Source organism: Macaca thibetana, chromosome 2 (assembly GCF_024542745.1).
Source record: "Macaca thibetana thibetana isolate TM-01 chromosome 2, ASM2454274v1, whole genome shotgun sequence".
NCBI classification, from domain to species: domain Eukaryota; kingdom Metazoa; phylum Chordata; class Mammalia; order Primates; family Cercopithecidae; genus Macaca; species Macaca thibetana.
The window spans coordinates 167,051,925-167,075,586 of record NC_065579.1 but is presented as its reverse complement, the minus strand read 5'-3'; the positions used below and the strand labels follow the sequence as shown (position 1 = coordinate 167,075,586).

General features: G+C 41.6%; 1 long non-coding RNA gene across 1 annotated transcript in view; it reads right to left on the bottom strand.

Annotated features, from left to right (window-relative positions):
* Positions 1 to 23,662, bottom strand: part of LOC126949283 (uncharacterized) — a 128,838-nt gene that overhangs the window by 12,172 nt on the left and 93,004 nt on the right. Inside the window, exon 5 of the long non-coding RNA XR_007723653.1 lies at positions 22,194 to 22,336. This is a non-coding gene — a long non-coding RNA (uncharacterized LOC126949283). The remainder of the gene's footprint in view (positions 1 to 22,193; positions 22,337 to 23,662) is intronic.

The window sequence follows — 23,662 nt, the reverse complement described above, 5'->3', positions numbered from 1 at the left end:
TGAAAGTGTTGCTTTTTCTGTAGGAAAAAAAATACACAGAAGAGTTAGCCTTTGCAATCAACCCTTTACAGAAATAGAATGTAGAAAAAGCCAGGGAACCGTTGGGGTATATTTAAAACATTGCCTAACTTTTACAGACCTTGCAAGAAAGGTGCATTAGTTAAGCTAAACCCCCATCCCTGTCCAATTTACAGATTGCAGTCAATAGTCTTTTGTGCTTCAAATCCAATACTAGTTGTGAGGGGTTACCCAGTGATCTGCTTTCAGTGGAAATGTTCATATGGGGATGTCAGATAGAGCTGGCCTAGCACTAGGTGATAGACTTATGCCAGGGCAATTCTATTTGACATCCCCGTATGAGTATTCGAAGCACAAAAGACTATTGACTGCAATCCGCGATCTGTAAATCGAACATGAATCTATAATGTGAGTAAACTGAGGTCTGCCTTCAGGAGAGTTCTTAGTATTATGCTGCCTCCATTTTGACCTGCAAACTTCCCTTCTAAGAAAAAAAGCCATTTAGATACTTTAATTCAAAAAGGAAAAATGTCGAACTTTGATTTACATTTTAAAAGTAACCACTGAAAGAACATTTCAGACGGCTTTCTTCTTCATTTCACGCTTTCCATGAGACTTGACAAGTAGGCAGGATCCTACAGACAATGTACAGAGAACAGCTAGAGAATGGCAACATCGCTACAGCTGTAGAACTTCTCATCTAAGAGGTTCACAAGTGTGGACAGGCGATGGTTCAAAACAGAGGTCTTTCGAGGTAGGATGTGTGCTGACTTAGGGAAAGAAGGTTGTACCTGCATTATTACAGACCTCTTTTGGATCTTTAATGTTGCTAAAATTATCTGGGTGGCAAACACAAAAACTGGCTAATACCCCCTATCTGCTTGTATGGCCTTTTCATATTGGGGATAAAATTAGGTCACTCTTGGCTTCTGCCTTAAAAGTCACTACAAGTTCATACCATAATATTTCTCATAGAAATTATCTATGTTGGGCTGGGCGTGGTGGCTCATGCCTGTAATCCCAGCAGTTTGGGAGGCCGAGGCGGGAGGATCAAGAGGTCAGAAGTTCAAGACCAGCCTGACCAACACAGTGAAACCCCATCTCTACTAAAAATACAAAAAGTAGCCAGGCATGGTGGTGCATAGCTGTAGTCCCGATTACTCGGGAGGCTGAGGCAGGAGAATCACTTGAACCCAGGAGGTGGAGGTTGCAGTGAGCCAAGATTGCACCACTGCACTACAGGTTGGGCAATAGAGTGAGACTTCAAAAGAAAGAAGAAAGGGAAGGGAAAAGGGAAGGGAAGGGAAGGGAAGGGGAGGGGAGGGAAGGGGAGGGGAGGGGAGGGGAGGGGAGGGGAGGGAAGGGATTATGTTGCCACTCTCAAATGTGTGCTCTCCGGAGTTTTAAATTCTGCTATGCAGTTGCTGTTCCATAAAATGGTCCAAACATGATCTTCCAACAAAATGAACAACAACAAAAAAATCTGTTGCTAATAAAGGATGGAGTGACTATCATCAGAAACCCTTCATATAACCACAACATATCAAACAGTGATATAAATCTGGATTGATCATGTCCCTAGATGACAATCATCTATTCTGTAGATTAGGCTGGAGAAAAATGAAAAAGACTCCTGAGAACTGAAACCAACATAGTTCCGAGGTCTTATGTTAAACCCTACTGGGACTGGGCATACTTTCCTATTCTTATGTGAAACAATACTGAAGCAAGTAAAAATAATGACTTCGTCTTCCTCTAGGAAATACTCATTGTCAAGACAATAAAACTGTGAACCAACTTAACAACTTATTTAGCAAGACTAACAATTTGTTTATCAAGACTCTTTTCAAGTACCTCATCTTGCTGTGCTTATCAAGTCAAAGTTACCATATCATAAACTCTGCCCAGTACCAAGTTACTTACTTTTCCAGACTCAGCTTGAAATCTCCCAAACTGGGTAGCTGTAAAACCCTATAAATACCTCCATTTTGAGAAGCTATAAATACTTTATTAAATTGGTGTCCTCTCTCTTACTATTTATTAGTAAGTCTAATAAATTCAGTCTTGGTTGATTGATAGTCTTTTCTGGTGGTTTATTGGGGGTGGGGAGAGTAGAGCGTTAACACTGCTAAACTTTTCATCCATCTTTTCTTACCCTGAGTTGCAAAATGGGCCCCTTGTCCTCAGAGTATCCTACCTGACTGGTTTTCTATAAAATTAAATACCTGTTTCTTGTTGGTTTTTCAAAAGTGTATAAAGGCTTTCATCCCTCACCTTCACTGAGCCTAACTTGGGTAGCTCATCCCCACACCATGAAGTCTACAGAGGAGTACAGATAAATCTTGGTGATGGTAGAAGAGTGAGAAGATTATTTATTGCCCCACTCCTCTGCCAAACCTATTTTGTGAAAATTGCCTTCATACACAAATATGGAAGGTTATTCCCTGACTATCTAACAAAGAGAAACCTCCCAACCACTTTTTTGGTCGCATATGTAACAGGCTTTGCTTCCTGGGAGTCAGTTATTTTATGTTTCTCAACCGATTTAACAGTCTCCAATTCTTAGTCAAACCACCTTACCTTGTCTTTCTCTCTATTCACCCCCACATTTGTTAAAGAAATTTTTAGGAGGTTTGGTTTCCTGTCCTCCCCATCACCTTTCAAACGCAGCATGGAAGAGCACGAAGTGTCTCAACTGTTCGTGGTTCTCTTCTTATACATTTACAAACTATCCCGAAGCCCAAGTTGCCCACACTTATGCAATCAGGTCAAAATTTTTCTCCAGAAAGTCTGTAAGAAGGGATATTTGCACATGATAATACTGTTCTCCCCTCCTTGTAGAATTGCTTCACAGAGATGCGGCCTAAATCTGTTGGATTGTGAGCTAATTAGCGTCAATTAAGTAAATAATATTATCAGCTGAACAGCACACTTTTGTGTCTCTCAGAAAGACTAACTTATGAACTAACCTCATTTTACTTTATTTTCTCTAGGGAAAACTATTCAGTGCCCAGCTTCTTTCTTCTAGGGATGAAGGAAGGAAGGGGAAGGTAAGAGGTCCCTGTTTTCTCTGAGGGTTTTGTGAAGCCCTGCAAGGCAAAGTCAACTACTACTGATTATCTGCTACCTTCAGGCACATATTTAATCCTTAAGGAATGGCTTTCTTTTGTTGGGAGAAGCAATTTTGAGAATAATTTGTTGGGTCCTTCTATCAGAGTAGTAGTTTTCACTGAGAAATGACTGGCATACAAGCAGCTCAATGCACATTGTTAAACGCGTGCTCTTTCCTTATAATATTTAGCAAAATTTTAGTCATATAATAATTTGGTCAAATTTTTGATTATATAATCACTTAATTTTGTAATTATTAATTGTCAATCTTCCTCCACTAGAATATATTTTCCAGAACATCAGGAACCATGTTTGTACATAGAAGATAGCTCCTTCGCATGTAATTTGTGCTCTTTCTCTCATAGTCGGCACTTCTTGGAACATAGAAAGACCTCAGTGAAGACCTGCAGTGAATGAATAAAAGAAGCTGCACGAGTACAAAGGAAACCAGTCATCTATACACAGTCTTGCTAAATTATGCCTGCCAAATTATGCCTGCCATTGAGTTTCTTACCAAAATGCAGTGCAATGAGGAAAATAAATAGAATGGGGCAAACTTTCATAATATTATGTGGTTTATATTACACTTTATTCCACTCTTTTAGTATTAAAAAGCCCTGCACTGCCTATGATAAAATGTTGGTATTTGTAGAGGATAGTTTTCCATTTTGTGATTTTTAAAAGGACATTACTTGGAAGATTAAAACTGGCATCCAACTTTATTTTGTTTTAATACTTTTTCTTCTTTATGAAATCTGAAAGTCTGAGAACCACTAATCTAAATCATATCAAAGTACAATTTTCAAAAAATTAAAAACATGACTCTTATATAGGTATATAGTATACAGATGTCAAAGATGTTTTGAACTCACTAATGAAAGAATCAGAAACAGGATGGTAAGCCTGTTTCAAAAAAGGATTCGAGAAATTAAAAAGAGTTACTAAAGGAAGAAAACTGAAATAAGATTGCTAATTTAGATACAGGGCAATGAAATCATAATCCTCAGAAGTTATTTTTTCTATAGGACAAAAATCATTTGAATTGCCATTGAAAATAAAAGTTAATTTGCAATTTATCCATTTTCTCCACATTGACTGCACTTTATAGAATCTGGGCTGTTACCAAAAGTAAATAGTAAATCAAACAAATTACCTTTGCTTAGTGTGATAGACGACTCAGATCAGCTTGTTACCTAGTCTTTAGCATGAGTTTGAAAGGTCACACAGTTATCCTTCTACTTTATTTCCAAATTTTAGACAATGTTCTTTTTTTTTTTTTTTTTTGAGACAGGATCTCCCTGTGTCGTTAAGGCTGTAGTGCAGTGGCACGATCTTGGCTCATGGCAACCTCCACCTCCTGGGTTCAAGTGATTCTCCTGCCTCAGCCTCCCTAGTAGCTGAGATTACAGGTGCCTGCCACCACACCCAGCTAATTTGTGTATTTTTAGTAGAGATGGGGTTTCACCATGTCAGCCAGGATGGTCTTGAACTCCTCATCTCAAGTGATCTGCCCACCTCGGCCTCCCAAAGTGCTGGGATTACAGGCGTGAGCCACCTCGTCTGGCCATAGACAATGTTCTTAAGAGGAACTGGCCTCTAATATTTAGATGGGTACTACATATATGTATGTATGCATATAAGTAAACTTTGGTCTCTATATTTATAGATATGAAACTGAAAGAAGAGAAACCAAAAAATTAACGGTTGTTATTACTTGGAAATGGCATAACGGGTGTTACAATTTTCCAGAGCTGTCATAACAAAGTACTCAGAGTGGCTTAAATAACAGAAATTTATAGTCTCACAGTTCTGGAGCTAGAAGCTCAAGATCGAGGTGCTGGCAGGGCCTTGCTCCCTCTGATGGCCCCAAGGGAAGGACGGGAGGGTCTGTGCCAGGACCCCTAGCATGTGGTGAGTGCTTGGCTTGTGCCAGCACAACTTGTGTTCACATGGGATTCCCCTGTGTGTCCGTGTCCAAATGTCCACTTTTCATAAAGAAATCCATCCGATTAGATTAGGGACCCATCCTAGTCCAGTATGACCTCATCTTAACTAATTACATTTGCAACAACCCTGTTTCTAGATAAGGTCACATTTTGAGGTACTGAAGGTTAGAATTTCAATATATGAATCAGGGGGAGGGCAGGACTCACAATCGTGTGTAAGTTTTTCTGAGACTTTTCTTCAGTTTCTAAGTGTTAAGAAATAATACCAACATTCATTTCCCAAAATACTCGAGAACTGTTTTCAATGTATTATTAGTTTCCTTGGGGCTGTTGTAACAAATTACCACAAACTGAATGGCTTAAAACAACAGAGATAGCTGGGCACAGTGGCTCACACCTGTAATCCCAGGACTTTGGGAGGCTGAGGCAGGCGTATCGCTTGAGCTCAGGAGTTTGAGACCAGCCTGGGCAACCTGGCGAAATCCCGCCTCTACAAAAAATACAAAAATGAGCCAAGTGTGGTGACCGGTGCCTATAGTTCTATCTACTCAGGAGGCTGAGGTGGAAGGACCACCTGAGCTTGGGAGGTTGAGGCTGCAGTAAGCTGTGAATGTGTCACCACACTCCAGCCTGGGTCATAGTGAGACCCTAACTCAACAAAATAAAATCAATAAAGAAAATAAATAAAACAAAAATGCATTCTCATATTTTGGGAGGCTAGAAGCCCCAAATCAAGGTATCAACAGGTTTGTGCTTGCTCTGAAGGCTCTAGGGAAGAATCTTCTCTCCTTTTTTTCTTTGAGAAAGATTCTCGCTCTGTTGCCAGGCTGGATTCAGTGGCATGATCTCGGCTCACTGCAACCTCCGCCTCCCGAGTTCAAGCGATTCTCTTGCCTCAGCCTCGCAAGTAGCTAGGACTACAGGCGTGCACCACCACACCCAGCTAATTTTTGTATTTTCAGTAGAGACGGGTTTCACCATGTTGGCCAGGATGGTCTCGATCTCTTGACCTTGTGATCCACCTGCCTCGGCCTCCCAAAGTACTGGGATTACAGGCGTGGGCCAGAATCTTTTCTCCTGTCTTAAGGGAGAAGCTCCTCTTGACCCTCTAAAGTTTGTCTGAAAAATCAGCTCACCAAAGTCAGATTAATTGGAGAAAAGGCATACAAATTTATTTAACATGTATACATAGGAGCCTCCAGAATGAAGACTTAAAGAACAGGGGAAATTGTCCATGTTTATGCTTAAGTGCAACAAAGTACGGACAGCCATGCAGAAATATGATTGGAAAAGAAGGGTGTGATCCAATGCTAATAGACCAAACGGGGAAAGCCAGCGAGGCCTGTCCGTCTAGATTCCTCTCGGCCTCTCTGAACACGCATTCCTGCCTTCTGGGTGTGGGACGGGGTTCTCTCTGGCATAGGGGTATTATGACCCACAGTCAAATAAGGCACTTTTGACACCAAAAGGCAGAGGGAAAGTGAGAGCACTCTTTTTAGGTTTTATGGCTTTGGGGAAGAGGGATTCTAGTTTCTATGGTTAACCTCAGAGGAAAATTGGACTGAGAAACAGGACGGCAGGAGAAGGTCAAAGAAAAAGTTTCACTTCTGAGGCCTTCATTTTAGGGTGTTGTTTTCTGAGCCCCAACACCACAATTCTTGGCATTCGTTGGCTTGTACCTTTATCACTCCAATCTCTGCCTCAGTCTTCACATTTAATTTCTTTTCTCGCTTTTTTCCCCCACTTACTTTCTTAGTGGTTGTTTCAGGGCTTACCATAAACATATAAGTTATCAGAATCAAGTTTAGATTGATACAAATTTATTTTCTTTATTGATTATTATTATTATTTTTTGAGACAGAGTCTCACTCTATCACCCAGGCTGGAGTGCAGCGGCAAAAACAATCTCAGCTCACTGCAACCTCCACCTCCCGGGTTCAAGCGATTCTCCTGCTTCAACCTCCCGAGTAGCTGGGATAACAGGTACCCACCACCACGCGCAGCTAATTTATGTATTTTTAGTAGAAACAGTTTTGCCATGTTGGCCAGGCTGGTCTCGAGCCCCTGACCTCAGGTGATCTGCCCACGTTGGCATCCCAAGGTGTTGGGATTACAGGCATGAGCCACTGTGCCCAGCCTAAACAAATTTAATTCCAGTGAAATATATACATATTATTCCTATAGAGGCCTACTCTCACTTCCTCGTTATTGAGCTATTGTTGTTATATTACAATATGTTTCAAACCTGTTAATATTTTGTTACAATTATTATTTTATATACTTTTCTGTCCATGAAAGAGGCTGAGGGAAAAAAAAGCAAGTATATATTTATAGAACTTGTTATATTGATCCTATTTATCATTTCTGGTTCTCTTCACTTGTTCCTGTGCATTCAAGTTACCATCTGGTGTCTCTTCTTTACTCCAATACATCTTTGCTCTCACCCACCTTCTTTATGCTGTTATTGGCAAATACATTGCATTTCTATGTGTTATAGGTCTAACAACACAATTTGTATGTATATTCTTACACAATTGCATTGAAATCAGATAAAAGAAATGTGTGTATACTCTATTTTATCATTGCTTAGTTACCTTTGCCAGTGTTCTTTGTTTGATCACATGGATCCATATTACTGTCTTGAGTCACAGGCGGTTTCTCTTGTCTGCTTTTTCTTCCTTAGTATGGGTCACATTTCCCTGTTTCTTATCATGTCTCATTCTTTGCTGTTGTTGAAAACTGGACATTGGGGCAATATATTGCAGAAACTGGATACTGGTTCCCCTCTCCCCGCTCTGAAGCTTGTTTTTCTTGTTGCCTGCTTGTTTATTTTTTTAATGGCTCAGACAGATAATTTTAGTGAAGTCTATTTCCCCCTACAGTGTGAAACCTCGGATGTTGCTTTTCAGAGGGCATAGCTTTGGGCATGCAAGCAGTCATTCTGATTTGATAGTGATTTCAGCAAAACTTTCTTTGACTGCCCCTTTTCCTGATCTCTCTGTTAAGCTGTCTGCCTCCTTTGGTATCACACCGAGCTGTTAGGCTCCACTAACTGCTGGCTGATTGCTCTATTGACTGCTGGCTGATTGATCTCTTGTTTTTGGCAATGCCCTTGGGCATAAATTGTTCCACAGTCTGATCTTATTGAATTTGGGCCACTTTTCAGGGATAGAATATTTTGGAGGACAGTTTTTGAGGTTTGTTCCCCTGGAAGGCTCCTCTTAACTGTCTCTTGCTGGCTGCCTCTGGTAAATTAGCCGGCCTGTGGTTTTGGTTGTTACTCCCATAGATGTACCAACCTCCTCTTAACTGCTTTCTGCCAACATCTCCATTGTTTTTCAGAGCACCCTTAGGCTTGAACTTTACCACACTCGGTTTCACATAAAGTCAATCCCTGTGAGGAGAGTTCGGGAGCTCTCTGTTTCTATAGATTGCCTCCCTACCTGGGGAAAAAAAAATATCTGAGCAGATTGGTCTGAGTACTGCGCAGGAGCAGTAGCCTCTGGTCTCCCCAGATTGCTTCTCCTGGCATGGCTCTTCCACTCCATTAGTCAGCTGTGGCAAAAGTTACCAGGGCCCCAGTACTCTCAGCCTGCCATATCTGGGTAGAGCTTCCTCCCTATGAGTTACAACTGGGTGAATGCAGGGCACCATGACCACAGCCACACTCACCAGGGATTTAGCTTCTGTAACTCAGAGTTGGAGTATGACAGAGGCTAGAAACCTGTGCCTCCCTGTGAGATGCTGTATCCTTAGCTGTGAGTTTAGGAAAGGCATCCATTTATCGGCTACCCCCACCTGGAATGGAATTTCAATCAAGTTGTGCTGAAGAGAGAGTCATGGATCAAGTACCACAAAGTCTTGCTATTCTTAACTGACTTTGGTCGATTTTCTTAAATAAGTGTTTCTTCATCTGCTGTGTGCCCTTATAACAAGTTCCAGAGACTTGAAATGGTTGAGGTTTTTAAAAAATAATTTGTACTAGTTATGCTTGTTTTGCTGGGGAGTGGGTCCACAAAACTCTTCATGACTGCCATTCCTGATATTTGTTCATTATAACAAGTTTGGTCATTTGTTTTTGATTGTAAACTTGAACTCACACATGGTAGTTGTTAAAATTAGGAACAGTGTTTTACTAATGTTGAGTTTTTATGATATTTTGCAATAGGAAATATTTAAAGAATGGACAAAATGACATTTCAGACTTAATTTATTTTTCTCACACCATAAGGGAGAGTGCTAATATTGAATAGAATATGGTTAGAGAAAAATGTCTCAGAAGATTCTATATGTTTATAGTCTCATAAAAATGTTTGAAAACCTATGTTTAAAATCAAAAGGAGACATCTGTTGGGAGGCAGCTGAAAGTGAGTATTTGTGCAACATAGGTGCAAAACCAAATTTACCTGTGTGAGTCAATCTAACTATAAGGGCCGACTTAATTATAATACCTCTTTTAATATTCTTTAACACCGGTAACAGCCAAGTCAGTTAATTACGATTCTGCATCAGAGTAGAAGGTAGTGGCTAAAATGAGTATATAGCCCATGCCATTTGTCAGTTTTCTTAATGTGTTAGAAGTGGTTGCAACTTCAGAAAACTAAAAAAGCTTATTTTAACTTTTATTTTAGGTTTGAGGGTACAAGTGCAGGTTTGTCATATAAATACATTCAAGTCACTGGGGTTTGTTGTTCATATTATTTCAACATCCAGGTATTAAGCCTAGTTCCATTAGTTGTTTTTCCTGATTCTCTCCCTCCTCCCACCCTCCACCCTCATGTAGGCCCCAGTATCCCTTGTTCGTTTGTGTCCATGAGCTCTCATCACTTAGCTCCCACTTATAAGTGAGATCACGTGGTATTTGGTCTTTTGTTCTTGCATTAGTTTGCTAAGGCTAATGGCCTCCAGCCGGGCGCAGTGGTTCACGCCAGTGGTTCACGCCTGTAATCCCAGCACTTTGGGAGGCCGAGGTGGGCGGATCACCTGAGGTCAGGAGTTCGAGACCAGTCTCAACATGGAGAAACCCTGTCTCTACTAAAAATACAAAATTAGCCAGGCGTGGTGGTGCACGCCTGCAATCCCAGCTACTCAGGAGGCTGAGGCAGGAGAAATGTTTGAACCTGGGAGACGGAGGGTGCAGTGAGCTGAGATCGCGCCATTGCACTCTAGCCTGGGCAACAAGAGCGAAACTCTGTCTCAAAAAAAAAAAAAAAAAAAAAAAAATGGCCTCCAGCTCCATCCATGTTCCCACAAAGGACATGCTCTCGTTCCTTTTAATAGCTGCTTAGAAATATATGGTGTATATATACCACATTTTCTTTATCCAATCTGTCATTGTTGGGCATTTAGGTTGATTCCATGTCTTTGCTATTGTAAATAGTGCTGCAATGAACATTGATGTGCGTGTATCTTTATGGTAGAATGATTTATATTCCTCTGGGTATATTCCCAGTAATGGAATCGCTGGGTCGAATGGTAGTTCTGCTTTTAGCTCTTTGAGGAATCTCCAGGCTGCTTTCCACAATGGTTGAACTAATTTACACTTTCACCAACAGTGTATAAGGGTTCCCTTTTCTCAGCAACCTTGCCAACGTCTGTTATTTTTTTATTTTTAGTAATAGCCATTCTGACTGGTGTGAGATGGTATCTCATTGTGGTTTTGATTTGCATTTCTCTAATAATCAGTGATATTGAGCTTTTTTCATATGCCTATTGGCCACATGTATGTCTTCTTTGGAAAAATGCCTGTATATGTCCTTTGCCCACTTTATAATAGGGTTGTTTGTTTGTTTAAATTTAAGTTCCTTATAGACGCTGGATATTAGACCTTTATCAGATGTATAGTTTGCAAAAATTTTCTCCCATTCTGTAGGTTGTCTGTTTACTCTGTTGATAGTTTCTCTTGCTGTGCAGAAGCTCTTAAGTTTAATTAGATCCTATTTGTCAATTTTTGCTTTTGTTTTGATAGCTTTTGGTGTCTTCATCATGAAATCTAGCCCGTTCCCATGTCTAGGATAGTATTGCCTAGGTTGTCTTACAGGGTTTTTATCGTTTTGGGTTTTACATTTAAGTCTTTAATCCATCTTGAATTGATTTTCGTATATGGTTTAAGAAAGGGGTTCAGTTTCGATCTTCTCCATATGGCTAGCCAGTCGTCCCAGCACCGTTTATTGAATAGAGAGTATTTTTCCCATTGCTTATTTTTGTCAGCATTGTCAAAGATCTGATGGTTGTGGACGTTCATCTTTATTCCTGGGCTCTCTATTCTACTCCATTGGTCTATGTGTCTGTTTTTGTACCAGAACCATGCTATTTTGATTACTGTAGCCCTGCAGTATAGTTTGAAGTTGGGTAATGTGATGCCTCCAGCTTTGTTCTTCTTGCTTAGGATTGCCTTTGCTATTTGGGCTCTTTTTTGGTTCCATATAAATTCTAAAATAGTTTTTTTCTAGTTTCAAACAGAATGTCATTAGTAGTTTGACAGGAATAGCATTGAATCTATAAATTGCTTTGAGCTATATCGTCATTTTAATGGTATTGATTCTTCCTATTCATGAGCATGGGATGTTTTTACATTTGTTTGTGACTTCTCTGATTTCTTTGAGCAGTGTTTTGTAATTCTCCTTGTAGAGATCTTTCACCTCCCTGGTTAGCTGTATTACTAGGTATTTTATTGTTTTTGTGGCAGTTGTGAATGGGATTGCCTTCCTGATTTGGCTCTCAGCTTGGCTGTTGTTGGTTTATAGGAATGCTAGTGATTTTTGCACATTGATTTTGTATGCTAAAATTTTGCTGAAGTTGTTTATCAGCTGAAGGAGTTTTGGGGGCAATACTATGGGTTTTTCTAGATACAGGATCATGTAATCTGCAAACATGGATAGTAATTTGACTTTCTCTCTTCCTATTTGGATGCCCTTTATTTCTTTCTCTTGACTGATTCTTTGCCCAGGACTTCCAACACTTTGTTGAACAGGAGTGTTGAGAAAGGGCATCCTTGTGTGTGCTGGCTTTCAAGGAGAATGCTTCCAGCTTTTGTCCATTCAGTATGATGTTGACTGTGAATCTGTCATAGATGGCTCTTATTATTTTGAGATAGATTCCTTCAATACCTAGTTTATTGAGAATTTTAACATGAAGGGATGTTGAATTTTATTAAAAGTCTTTTCTGCATCTATTGAGATAGTCATGTAGTTTTTGTCTTTAGTTCTGTTTATGTGATGAATCACATTTATTGATTTGTGTATCTTGAACCAACTCTGCGTCCGAGATGAAGCTTACTGGGTTGTGGCAGATTAGCTTTTCGATGTGCTGCTGGATTTGGTTTGCAAGTATTTTGTCGAGGATTTTTGCACCACTGTTCATCAAGGATATTGGCCTGAAGTTTTCTTTTTTGTTGTTGTGTCTCTGTCAGGTTTTGGTATCAGGATGATGCTGGCCTCATAGAATGAAATGGGGAGGAGTCCTTCCTCCTCAAATTTTTGCAATAGTTTCAATAGGAATGGTACCAGCTCTTCTTTGCACATCTGGTAGAATTTAGCTGTGAATTCATTTGGTCCCAGGCTTTTTTGGTGGGTAGGTTATTTATACTGATTCAATTCTGTAGTTCATTGTTGGTCTGTTCAGGGAGTCGATTTATTCCCAGTTTAGTTTTGGGAGGGTGTATGTGTCCAATAATTTATCCACCTCTTCTAGAGGAGTTCGTAGCAGTTTCTGATGGTTGTTTTTATTTCTGTGGGGTCAATTCATACATTCCCTTTATCATTTCTAATTGTGTTTATTTGGATCTTTTCATCTTAATTAGTCTAGTTAGTGGCCTATTTTATTAATTAAAAATTCATGGATTCGTTGATCTTTTGAATGGTTTTTCAAGTCTCAATTTCCTTTGGTTCAGTTCTGAATTTTATTTCTCATCTTCTGCTAGCTTTGGGGTTGATTGGTTCTGCTTCTCTAAAATCTTTTTTTTTTTTTTTTTTTTTTTTTTTTTAAACGACGGAGCCTCGCTCTGTCACCAGGCTGGAGCACAGTGGTACAATCTTGGCTCACTGCAAGTCAAGCGATTCTCCTGCCTCAGCCTCCTGAGTAGCTGGGACTACAGGCGCATGCCACCACTCCTAGCTAATTTTTGTATTTTTAGTAGAGATGGTGTTTCACCATGTTGTCCAGGATGGTCTCGATCTCTTGACCTCGTGATCCATCTGCCTCGGCCTCCCAAAGTGCTGGGTCCTTTTCTAATTCTTTCAGTTGTGAAGTCAGGTTGTTAATTTGAGATCTTTCTAACTTTTTGACATGAGTGTTTAGTGCTATGAATTTCTCTTTTAACATTCCCTTGGCTGTGTTCCAGAGATTCTGCTATGTTTTATCTTTGTTCTCATTTGTTTCCAAGAACTTCTTGATTTCTGACTTAATTTTATTATTTACTCAAAAGTCATTCAGGAACATGTTTAATTTCCATGTAATTGCATGGTTTTGAGTGATTTTTTTAGTTTGAGTTCTATTTTCATTGCGCTGTGGACTGAGAATGTGTTTGGTATGATTTCACTTCTTTTGCATTTGCTGAGGATTGTTTTATATCCAATTATATGGTTGATTTTAGAGTATGTGCCACGTGGTAATGAGAAGAATGTATATCTGTTTTTGGTGGGGGTGGAGGTGAAGAGTTCTGTAGAGGTCTATCAGATCCATTTGGTCCAATGTCAAGTTCACGTCCTGAATATCTTTGTTAATTTCCTGCCCTGATGAGCTGTCTAGCATTTTCAATGGAGTGTTAAAATCTCCCGTTGTGGTGTGGGATTCTGCTTCTTTGTAGGTCTCTAAAAACTAGCTTTATGAATCTGGGTGCTCTCATGTTGGGTGCATATATATTTAAAACAGTTAGGTCCTGTTGTTGAATTGAACTCTTAACCATTATGTAATACCGTTCTTCGTCTTTTTTTTTATTTTTGTTGGTCTAAAGTCTTTTTTGTCTGAAATCAGGATTGCAACCTCTGCTTTTTTTCTGATTTCCAGTTGCTTGGTAGATTTTCCTCCGTCCCTTTATTTTGAGTCTATGCTTCTCATCACATGTGAGATGGGTCTCTTAAAGACAGCACACAATTGGGTCTTGCTTTTATATCCAGCTTTCAAATCTGTGCCTTTTAAGTGGGGCATATAGCTCACTTATGTTCAAGGTTAGTATTTATATGTGTGGATTTGATCCTGTCATTGTGTTGTTAGCTGGTTATTATGCTGGCTTCTTTGCGTGGTTGCTGTATAGTGTTACTGGTTTGTGTATTTAAGTGTACTTTTGTATTAGCTGGTAGCAGTCTCTCCTTTCTATATTTAGTGCTCCTTTCAAGATCTTTTATAAGGCAAGCCTGGTGATAATGAACTCCTTCAACATTTGCTTATCTGAAAAGGATCTTATTTCTCTTTCATTTAGGAAGCTGAGTCTGGCTGGATATGAAATTCATGGTTGAAGGTTTTTTTCTTTAAGAATATTGAATATAGGCCTCCCATCTTTTCTGGCTTGTAGGGTTTCAGCTGAGAGGCCCACTGTTAGCCTGAAGGGGTTCACTTTGTAGATTACCTGCCCTTTCTCTCTAGCTGCCTTTAACATTTTTTATTTCATTTCAACCTTGGAAAATCTGATGACTACGTGTCTTGGGGATGATCTTCTTATGTAGAATCTTGCAGAGGTTCTCTGTATGTCCTGAATTTCACTTCTCTAGCTTCTCTAGCAAGGTTGGGAAAGTTTTCACGGACAATATCCTGAAATATGTTTCCCAAGTTGTTTGCTTTCTCCTCATCCCTTTCAGGGAGGCCAGTGATTCATAGATTTGGCCTCTTTACATAATCCCATACATCTCAGAGGTTTTGTTCATTTCTTTTCATTCTTTTTTCTTTATTTTTGCCTGACTGCCTAATTTTAGAGAGCCAGTCTTCAGGTTCTGAGATTCTTTCCTCAGCTTGGTTTATTCTGCTGTTAATACTTGTGATTGCATTGTGAAAATCCTGTATTGTGTTATTCAGCTCCATCAGACCCATTAGTTTCCTTTTTATACCAGCTATTTTATCTTTCAGTTCCTGTACAATTTTATTGTGATTCTTAATTTCCTTGGATTGGATTTTGTCGTTCTCCTGAATCTCGATTATCTTCATTCCTATTCACACTCTGAATTCTATTTCTGTCACTTGAGCCAGCTCAGCCTGGTTAAGAACCCTTGTTGGAGAACTGGTGCAGTTGTTTGAAGGACATACGATACTCTGGCCATTTGAGCCACTGGAGTTCCTGTGTTGGTTCTTTCTCATCTCTGGGTGTGAGTGCTCCTTTAACTACAGCATAGATTGAATGCAGTCAATAAACTTCTTTGCTGGATGTTTTCACAGGGCCAAGGCTTTGAGCAGGGTCTTTATTTGCATCAAACTTCTTGTGTCTGGTTTCACAAGAGGGTGTGTTTGCAAGGTATTTTTGGTGTTGAAGCTTTGGGGTGTGATTCAGTAGGTGGTGCTTAGGCATATTGGTCACTTGGTAGGCTCTTACTTGGTCACGTGGTAAGCCATGCTTGCAGCCATGCTTCCTCTCAATGCTCTGAAAGTGTGGGCTCCTCTACCACTTGAGTGCTGGCTATAGATTGAGGCTTGGCGCTTTTGGACTGCCCACCATAGCTCTGGGGCAATCTCAGGGTTTATGTTCCTTTCCCAACTTGGAGGCAGTAGAGGAAGGAACCTTAGTAGTGGTTGTGGTCAGGGGTCTTTTGCTTGTCTCCTGGAGGCTCCACCCCAGAGAGATGCAATTCAGCAATCACTCAGTGCCATCATCCCAGAATGGAGGGTCTGTGCTGTGGGTCCAAGCTGGGGTTCCCTGTCTGGTGACAAGTAGGGTAGGGGGGGTGTGGGACCCATGGGAGACAAGCTGGCCTTCTCTCCTTGGGTTAACAGCAGTTTGGTTTGTTGGAGGTGTGGATAAAGCACTTAGGGTCTTTGCTCCTTTGTTATTCTGAGGGTGGCAAGGGCAGTTCTGCTGCAGAGGCAGTGGCAGAGAGGCTTTTGGTTGCCCCTGGGGGCTCCACTTCTAAGAAACTCAGAGCGACTATTACTGGGGGGTGTTCAGCCAGTGGGGCAGGGTGGCTGCACTGCTGCTGTGAGCTTGGAATTCTGCTTGGTGGGGAGCAGGGGGTTGAAGACTTACAGGGAGGAGAGGTTGGTCTCCTTTCCATATGGTGGCTATGGGGTACTGTAAGTTCATGTGTAGTCCTCAGGCTCTTTGTTTCTTCCCCAGACCAAGGGCAGGAAGGATAGAATTGTTACTGTAGCAGTGGCAGAAGGGCTGTTGTATGCCTCTTGGAGCCTCTCCCTGGGGAAACTCTGGGCCACTACCAGTGGGTCTGCTCAGCTGTGGGTGGAGCAACTGTTCTGCATTCATGAGCCGGGGCCCCTGCCTGGTGAAGAGTGAGGGTGCTGGTCCCCAGGGAAGAGGAGTCTGGATTTCCCTCCATATAGCGGCTGCGGTGTGCTGGAGGTACCAGCGTAATGACTAGGCCCTTTGTTCCTTCCCAGTCCAAGGGCTGTAACGGCTGAGCCACTGCACCTGTAGTGGTGGAGGGGTTGTGGGTTGACTCTGTGATTTCCTCCTTGAAGAAATGCTGGGCTGCCTTGATTATGGTGATCAGGCAAGGGTTGGGTGGTTGTGCTGCAGTCCCATGTCAGGCAGCACTGCCTAATGAGGAGAAGTGAGGACCAGAATCTGCGTGGAGAATAGTCTGGCCACTTTTCTGTAAGGAGGTTGCTCTTTGTTGGGGGTCCAGACCAGTCCGTGGTCCTCACAGACTCTCCCAAGCCTGGAGACAGCAAGGGCAAGGGCTGCAAGACAGTGAAGATGGCAACACTCCCCCGCCCCAGCCACTGGAAGCTCTGTCGAGGCAGTTGCAGAGCTGCTACTGGCTTCATAGCCCCAGCAGGGTGTGGGTAGAGGTCCAGGCCTGGAGGACCTGCACGGTGAGGAGATATGGGAACAGGCCACTTTTCTGCAGGGCTGCTACTGGGGGTTTGCTGTAGTACCTAGTCTCCTTGGGTTTTCCAATACCTGAAGGTATCAACAGTGGAGGGTGCAAAACAGCAAAGATGGTGGCCCGCCCCTCCCTCTGAAAGCCCTGTGCCAGGGAGGTATGGACCTGTTGCCTGCCCCAAGGCACCTGTAGAAGGTGGCTGGAGACCCTAGTCGGGAGGTCCCGCCCAGTCAGGAGGAACGGGATCAGGGATCTGCTTAAAACAGTAGTCTGGCCATATTTTCACAGAGTAGCTGTGCTGTAATGGGGGTCTAAAAAATCTTATGTTAGAGATTTATACTTTAATACGAGAATAAAGAAGTATTATGAGATGCTTCCCTATTTGTGTTTTCATTTATTAGTATTCTCTATGATATGCCAAGTGATAGTTTACAAAATGTGGCACCTATAAATATACTTTAATTACTCATTCACCTCAATCACTTAGTCAACAAATACTGATTGAGTAAATACTGAGCTGTTCTAAATTCTGGGGATATCAATGTATGAGATAGACAAGGTCTCTGTTCTCTTGGAGCTTATTCTAATTATTGTCTTAAAATAAACAGACAAAAGTAGAAACGGGATGTACTGGATGGCATAGTGCACTGTTCAGATACCTCTGTCAGGACGCAGGCAATCACTTGTGAGTTTCTGGGAGTGCTGGCTGCTGGTATTTCATAGGTACATCTCTCTTCTGGAATTGCTTTCTGTCGAAGGAACCTACTTCATCCAAGGTTACAAGCTTTCTCCTAGGGTAGCCTGTGCCTGATGACTGTTTAACGTGAAGTATGAAGACGTGTTCCTCTTGCATCAATTTATAGATAATTTTGAAGGGCCGTTTTAGTTCCAGAGAGCCCCAAAGGATTACCTAAGACTCTGTTATAATTTTATCACTACGGGATTTTTCTCCCTGTTCAATTGTCTCCTGTACTTAAAGGTATTGTTTCTGGGGAAGCTCCCCAATAAACATCATGCACACAAACCTCCAACACAGATCTGATTCGGGGAAACTCAACCTAAGCTGGTGTGTTCTAGGAAGTAGATTCTAAACAAAACTTTTGAGCTGAATCACCTGCTAAAATGTGAAAAAAGCTAAGGTCAGTGCAAGAATTTAATTATAAGTGTAGTGGAACCTCAGAGAAGGTTGAACTGTTAACTCCAGCAGCTCTGCAACATTAGAAAAAAGGCTTCATTTAAAAAGTGGGACCCTTGGATTAGGATGGGGGCATCTGGGTCAATAACATTTGAGAACCTGTAAACCCAAATATAGCTGAACCCTATGGGCCAGCAAATGTGTCTCACTCCTCCCTGTTAACGGTTAGCCTGCCCCTCTAGCTTGTATTTGATGCAATGATCTATTCTTGAAGAACAACAACACATCACACCCTCAGGATCTACCCCCACCTACCTCCTAGCCACTAGACCCCTAGTTAGGGTCAAATCTTAGGATAACCTGAAAATGTTCTGGGTTTGCTAAGAAAGGGAAAGGAACTGTACACTAAAAGTGTATAGGGTTATCCAACATGAACTGGCATGAGGCAGGAGAGTATATATAGAACAGGAACATGACAGGTGGTTTAAGGGATGCAACATAAAAATGAACAAGGGAGTTTTTTTTAATACAGGAGTACCTTCCTATAATACAAAATTTAACACCCTAACAAAGACCAAAGGAGATGCTACTAATTTGGCAGTTGGAGGAAATCAATGGCCCACACTACATGCAGTATAAATGCCAGATCTTTCGGGGAGGACAGTGGAGAAGGAAATCAAAAGGCTCAGAGAAGACAGTATGCAAGAGTGAATATACTTCTCAAAGCCTGACAATTCACCAGCCAGCTCTGTTCTACAGGAGGACCCAGAGAACACTCCATTTACCAAAGAAATGAGAAATGTGCTGGTGAGAAGGGCATCCGCATCATTGAAAAGCTCAGTTATGGTTCTTCTTCTTGAGTCATGGCTAACAGCAGGAGATGCTATTAGAAAACCCGGCCCTGAGTGTCAATGGAGATTACATAATCATGAAATAACAGAGTCCAGATGGTACCATTTCAATGACAGGAGCAAGGTGGGAATAGTTGGTGAAATTAATAACGAAGTTGTAAGGACAGCCAAGAGGGCCTGATTTGCAGGGCTCTATGGAGATACCATAAAAAACATGGCATTTAGAGGTGCAGGATAAACGGGCAACCAACAAGACATTGCTATATATACTTATTGACATCTCTATAATCAAAGACAATCAAGAGTGCATTAAGCAGAAAAACGGGGTCAGTCACTCCAACAAAAACTCCCAATCCTTTCCCTAGTTTCCAGACCTGAGCTAATTCTTAGACCTGAAGCCTATTGATTGAAAGATAAGTTGGGTCCCTGTTAAGTAGGATCACAGCAAATATCCACCATAATGACCCGGCCACAACAGTAAAGATTTTAGGGGCCAAGTCTGAGGAGCAAGAGTCTAAGGAATAAAGTTTGAGGCACACCAGAACATCCATTTAAAAGCAAAGGGCACATTACTGCATGTCACCACTTCCAGCACTAGGAAGGAAGCATAGAGCTTGTTACGTGTCTCTGGGATCTGGAGCAGCATTTTTCACACTTGGAAATACAGCTCTAACCCATTCACCAGGCAAAGAGGAAGGCTACCAGCTTTGAGTGGGACTTAGAGTGGGAAAGCATCTGCAGCAGGTCCAGACTACAGTGCAATCACACTGGTGTCTTGGGCCATATGATCCAGAAGAGTCTAGGCTACTAAAGGTATCTGTGCTGTGAAAAGATAACGTGGAATTTAGGGAAGCCACGGCAGAAGAATCATAACATAGAGCGCCTACAGTCTGCAGCAAGACCATGCCATCCGCAGCAAACAAGTATACACCATTTGAGAAACATGTTGGTGTTTCCTGGTTTACTAGAGCTACTGAACCCTGGTAGTGAAAAGGCTTCCGACCATAGGACATCAAGTGACTGTGGGTGAGAGCTGACCATCACGAGGTGCATCCTGTCAGATTCGTCACATCACGAGGTGAGGTGGCACAGCTGCAGTTCATTGTGGGGTGAGAATAGGATCAGTTATAATCAGTTGTGAGCAGGGCCAGAGGGCATTAAAAAATACACTGTGCCAGTGTACCGCCCAGATTTCCACGCCATTTGCCACTATTGCATTAACATCACTTTCCCAGTTCACACCTGCGCCACCTCATAAGCGCTGGGGATCCCTTCTGACCAACAATAAAGGAGAAGAACAGCGTCGCTTCACTGGTGGAGGTGTCAAAAGTGCATGCAAGCTGAGAATGGACTGCTGTTATACCACAGTCCACTCAAGGGTGAGCCAGGACGTTAGCTCCCTAGGGCTTCCATAATAAACATCATGAGCCAAGGGGCTTAAAACAACAGAAATTTATTCTCTCACATTTCTGGAAGCCAGAAGTCCTAAGTTAAGACTTTGGAAGGGCTATGATCTCTCCAAGGGCTCTAGGGAAGAATGCTTCCTTGCCACTTCTAGCTTCTCGTAGTCATTGGCAATTCTTGGCCTTCCTTGGCTTGAGGCTGCATAACTCCAATGTCTGCCTCCACCACATGGCCTTATTTCCCTTTCTCTGTGTCTCCAAAATTTCTATGTGTAAGAAGCTTTGGGCTGGGCGCGGTGGCTCACGCCTGTAATCCCAGCACTTTGGGAGGCCGAGGTGGGCGGATCCTAATGTCATGAGATCAAGACCATCCTGGCTAATAAGGTGAAACCCCATCTCTACTAAAAAATACAAAAATAAAATAAAATAAAAAAGCATTGACACTGGAATTAGGGCTACTCTTATCCAGTATGAACTCATATTAATAATTGTATCTGCAAAGGCCCTATTTCCAAATAAGATCACATTCATAGGTACCAAGAGTAAGGATTTCAACATATCATTGAGAGGATACATTTCAACCCACAGTGCCTTGAAAGATGGAAGTGAGAGAAAAATCCTCCCACTGGGGATGGCTGTAAACAGTGCACTTGGTCATCTAGGTAGGGTGTAGAGGGAGAAGTGGCTTAGGCCAGGAATATACATAGACTCATATGCAAGGTGAATGATTTGGCTAGTTGGACAGGGGTCTGGAAGATCAGAGACAAAAGCATACGGGGAAAAGACATGGGAATGGAGCAAGGTAGTAGCTCAGTGAGGATTACAAAGACTCAGCCCCTTCGTCTCAATTTAGCAACAATTTTAAATGGCCAGCCTCATTGCAAATTATAGATATACAAAGGGATTTGGAGAGAAGAGGACTGATTTGGGGTGTTACAGGAGTTCAGCATAGAGGTCTGGCTAGCACCCAGCACCTGAATGAGTGCTAGGCATGGTAAAAGTACTTGATAAATGTAAAGGGTGAATAAATGACTGCTAAGTTTTGGCTCCTGCTACTGACTACATTGTGGTGCCATTCATTGAACTGGGGAAGACTGGCGAGAAATTGCTTTGGTGAGGTGACAGAGCAATCAAGACAGTGTTTCCCACGCTGAAGCTTTCTTTCTGCAGGCTTTCTCTTGTGCCTCAAGAGCTGCTGGCCACAAGCATGAACAAATTAAAATATTGGGGATACACCTTTCAACCCATGGAAGGAGTATGTGATAGCTGGTGGATGAATGCCTCCGCCTCTCCCTCCCTGCTGGTGGAATAATTCTGAGGCATGGTTCAGCTTTCTCAGAGAATCCCCATTGAGAATGAGCGCCATTTGAACACAGTGGCGGCCAGCTTAACAAAGCCTTGACTGGCTTTTTCATTACCCCACCTCTCTTTCACTCACTTCCTCACTTGTGTTTCCTGAAATCCCCTTCCAAATAAATGCTCGCCTTGGGCTTGTAGAGGATACACAAACTAAGGCAAACAATAATGATGAGAACGGCAGGCCTTGGGTCTACAGATCATCTTTGTCTAAAGTTCTCTCCCTTGTCTCTCCATCCAAGTTCTTAACATTCTTTAAAACTCAGTTCAAATCTCACTCTTCATGTAACACCTCTAATTTCAAGTGGCTCCTTAGTGCTAAGTAGCAATTCTAATTTTCTCTAATCCACTTTTTTGCCTGCTCCTAGACAACTATTTCATAACTTTACCTCTTTCTCAAAACCTCAGAACTCTATTCAGCCACCGATTTGGATTGTTAAGACTGTTTGTGACTAGAGTCCATTTTGGCTGGAACTGGTTTGAACTGCAACACCATGTTCCTTATCCTCGATTTCTGTTGAATTTACTTCCTCTGTTGTGAAGAAATGAGAATTAATCTGAATAGAATTCCTATACCCTCCCAACATAACATCTACCCACTTCCTGCATCTGGACCCATAACCCTGCTCTCTCCTCGCAACTCCATTAATATAAATAAACTGTCTTTGCTTCTGTGCAAAGCCACCTACTTCCCTTGGGCCCTGTACGTCATCCTTTCTTTATTATTCAGGACATCGCTCTAGCAATTGTCCCTTTGTTTCTCCATCATCAAATTTTCCTTCTCTACTACATAATTCCCTCTAAATAATTTTTAGAGGGAATAAAACATTTTTATTTCTCACAATTTAAAAACAAAACAAAAAACGATCACATAACCCCATATTTCCCTCCAGTCACCACTCATTCCTCTATTTCCCTTTTTTCAAAACTCTTTGAGAGTTGTATGTGTTTGCTATCTTTCATTACCTCTCCCTTCATTCTAAATTGTTTGCACTTTACAGAAGTTTTTATTTTCACTGTTAAACCAAAGCAGTTCCTACTAGGAACACAAACAACCTTTATGAAACTAAATTCAATGGTTGATCCTCAGTCTTCAGCTACTGGGTCACATGACATGATTAACACTTTCTTCTGGACACATTTTTCTCATGTGGCCTCTGGATCATCTCTCCTCATTCACAGTTCTAGTTCTCTTTTGTTTGTTCCTCCCAATGTCTCCGATCTCTAAGTAGAGTGTCTTATACCCTACCTTTGCTCTTCTCCTTTATATATCTGTTCCTTATCTTCTCTTTTCTCTTTCCCCATTTTTTTCCTATCTGTCCCATCTTATCTGTTTTTGTGATCTTAAATGCTTTCTTTATGGAGATGAGACTCCCAAATTTGGATCTGCAATCTGGATCTCTTTCCTCAATTCCAGAATCATACATCCAACTGCTTAAATACCATCTTCCCCTTGCTTTCAAATGACTTCACATTTATTAAAGTCCAACTATGAACTTCTGCTTTACATTAAAGACCTGCTCCTCCTCTTTTCTGTCTCAATAAATTCCAACCAATCCATTAGCAAATGCCATCAGCTCTACCTTCAAAAAATATATAAAAACAAAAACAGTGCGTGCCTCCTCCTCACCACTTCCACTGCTATGTCTATACTTTCACCCACCACTGGATGTTTGCACTGACTTTTTACAGGTCTCACTGCCTCTGCCCTTCACTCCTGGCAGCCTATACTCAATACATCCAGGGCCAGCATCATAGGCATATGACCCGTGCAGTCACACAGGGCCCCTCACTCACAAGGACTCAGTGCTCGGTTTAATGCTGTGCTGTTGCCATCTTGAAATTCTTGATAATTTTT